The sequence below is a fragment of the Piliocolobus tephrosceles genome, chromosome X, assembly GCF_002776525.5.
Source record: "Piliocolobus tephrosceles isolate RC106 chromosome X, ASM277652v3, whole genome shotgun sequence".
NCBI classification, from domain to species: domain Eukaryota; kingdom Metazoa; phylum Chordata; class Mammalia; order Primates; family Cercopithecidae; genus Piliocolobus; species Piliocolobus tephrosceles.
Window position 1 is genome coordinate 41,255,128 of NC_045455.1, and position 3,309 is coordinate 41,258,436.

Consider the following 3,309-nt stretch of genomic DNA (forward strand, 5'->3'; position numbering starts at 1 on the left):
CTAGTTCAACCATTATGGAAAACAGTATGGCAATTCCTCAAGGATCTAGAACTAGATGTACCATATGACCCAGCCATCCCACTACTGGGTATATACCCAAAGGATTATAAATTATGCTACTACAAAGACACATGCACATATATGTTTATTGCGGCACTCTTCACAATAGCAAAGACTTGGAATCAACCCAAATGTCCATCAGTGACAGACTGGATTAAGAAAATGTGGCACACATACACCATGGAATGCTATGCAGCCATAAAAAAGGATGAGTTTGCATCCTTTGTAGGGACATGGATGCAGCTGGAAACCATCATTCTTAGCAAACTATCACAAGAAGAGAAAACCAAACACCGCATGTTCTCACTCATAGGTGGGAACTGAACAATGAGCTCACTTGGACTCGGGAAGGGGAACATCACACACTGGGGCCTATCATGGGGAGGGGGGAGGGGGGAGGGATTGCATTGGGGAGTTATACCTGATATAAATGATGAATTGATGGGTGCTGACGAGTTGATGGGTGCAGCACACCAACATGGCACATGTATACATGTGTAACAAACCTGCACATTATGCCCATGTACCCTAGAACTTAAAGTATAATAAAAAAAAAAAAAAATGTGACCTTTGGTTGTTAATTCCCTTGCACTTTTAGATTTGGTGGTAAGAGGGAAGATGGTTTGTGTGGTAGCAGGAAGGAAGCTCTGAGATATATACATATATATGAGGGAAGATGCTTTCAGTTCAGCAGTATGTGCAGGTAGGTGCACAGTCATAGCTGGAGTAAAAAAGAAGGGCCAAGAAAATAAGAGGTGGGGCACAAAAAGGTTTCATATGATCTATTCCTTGCCCATGCCCCATCCATCAAACACACTTTGATTTAGCAGCTGTCTGCAATTGCTAAAAAATACTCAATATTACAAGGGTAAGTAGAACAACCTACATTCCCAGCTAATGTCATCCTTTTGCCTTTGTTAAAATTTACCGTATCTTTCTTCTACCATCCATTCTAGATTTCCCTCATTCCCCGTCAGCACTGAAGTGGGTTTATCTTGCTCACTCACAGATGGGCTGACTTCATCCATGAGGAGATGGAGTTTAAAGCTGTTTAACTCCAGTTGCATTGTGATTGCTGAAATTGCTCATTTATAGTTGTCATTGGGCAGGAGCATAGGTGTACTTCACGGAGTCTAATGGCAATCAACTTGTCACCAAATGGCTGTCTGGAATCCTCAAGGATAGAACCACAATGTGATCTGAGCTTTAGCTTTTGGTGCTGTAAGTTAACCACTCAGCAGTGCCAGTAGCATTGATGGACATTAGTAAGAAAGAGCCCATTCAGTTGGACCCATGCATGTCTTCTTTCCCTGCTACCATGGTGTATTAGGCTAAATCCAATCAGGGAACAAAAATCATACTGTAATTTAAACAGGGAAAGTTTAATATAAAAATAATAAGTGGATATTTAGGTAATGAGGGATGGGCTAGTAAGAAATCAAGAGAATCCTAAAGAATACAGGAATAGCAGACAAAAGGAATAGCTACTACCCCTAGAGGTGAGATAGAGAATTAAGAAGAGGCTTCCCAACCTCAGGGCTGAGACCAAACCTTGGAGAGGATATGCACGTGTTTCACTGGATGGCAGTAAAGTCACTATGGTATCGTACTAGGAGAACTTGCTGGAAATCTGCCCCCTGATACTTGCGGGGAATCTGCTCCCTAGGGTTCTGGGGAAAGTTGTTTATGGACAAAGGTACCCTGTAGGCACTGGGCTATAAAGCCACCAGAGTGGGGGAAGCTGCTGGCTGCTGGGTGCTGTTGGCAGCCCTGCACTGCTGGGACCAGAGCTGGAGAGACCAGCAAGCTATAGGAGTCTGCCAAGCAAGTACAATGGAACCAAGAAGGAACACTGATTCCCCTGCAATGTCTCTCCCACCCACTCCACTAACAAAGCTTATAACATTGTGCCACCTGGTAAAGGAAAACTATTTAAAGGGACCATATCTATAGTCACAAAGTCAGCAAAAAGGGTGAATTTAGAGCTGAGAAGCAATAACTAGATAACCAGCATACATACCCACACTGCTCATGAGCCCATTGTACAAGCGTTCGGTCTCAACAGGAAGAAGCAGGCTGACATTCACAGCATGAGCCTACCTGGCTATCAGGTTTGTGAATGATCCTCTGTGGAGGGCAGTCTCTGATAGATATTAACACAAAATATAAACATCTCCACACTTTGGGTCCATTCCCATTGCCCATTCACATGCTTTTTTCAAAGACGTCCTTATTTCCAGTGTTTCAATATTGCTTCCTCCTGTCCCTGGATCAAGTGGCTAATCCATTCTTTCCTGTGCAGGAGACTTTGTGCATCTGCACCTCAAATAATGTCTACTTCCATACAAACTTGCAGTTCTGCCCACTGGGAGAATTTCGCTTTACTATCATTCAGGGTCACCTCTGAGTCAGATTGTAATGTTACAACAGGACCAAGATATCAGGAATAACTCATCTGTGAATCAGACTGATGTTGTCCTTCTCTATTCGATATTCAGAAGGACTCCCACTGAGAAGCCACAGGTGCAAGTTGACAGAGAATCATCAGTGGGAGAGTATAGCTGCTATAGGAATCTGGGCCATGCCACATGCTTGCAAAACATACTTATGCCCCCCAGGCCTGTTCAGTCCCATTTCTAAATGAAGCATCTCCACTGTAGTATAATTGATTGCTACTGCAGTAGGCCAAACTTATGAGGTGTTGGACCTGATAACATCCAGCTCATGATGTTGTCTCTGATCTCACAGTCACTTAGTTTCTCATGGTGAGGCACTCAGTCTTACTAATCCCAGGGGCTTGCCAAGAACTGCTTCTCAACATATGAGTAGTTCTCTGCAGCAGAAAGCATCCCCTGCTTCAGAACCTAGGAATCTGTAATCTGTACTAAACTCTGTACGACTGGGGCCTATCAAATGTGCGCACAGAATGTTTTTTCTCACTATAAAGTCCTCTAGCACCACAGATCTTCTGAGTCACATGGTGTGACGCTGGAGCTGATTGTTACAGCAATTGCTGGGGTAAAAGTGAGCCAAGACGATGTAAGGTACTAAACAGAATGTGCTCAATGCAGGCACAAAAAGAAGTAAAACCTGGGATTGCAGAAAGAGACACAAGACTTTGCAGGAAGAAGTGGTCAATAATGACAAATGTTGCTTTAAGTTAAAATGCTTATTTTACACAAAATAAGGACAGTGAAAGGGTATGTTATGTTTAACAGCAAATAAGTCTTAAGTGACCTTGAGTGGAAA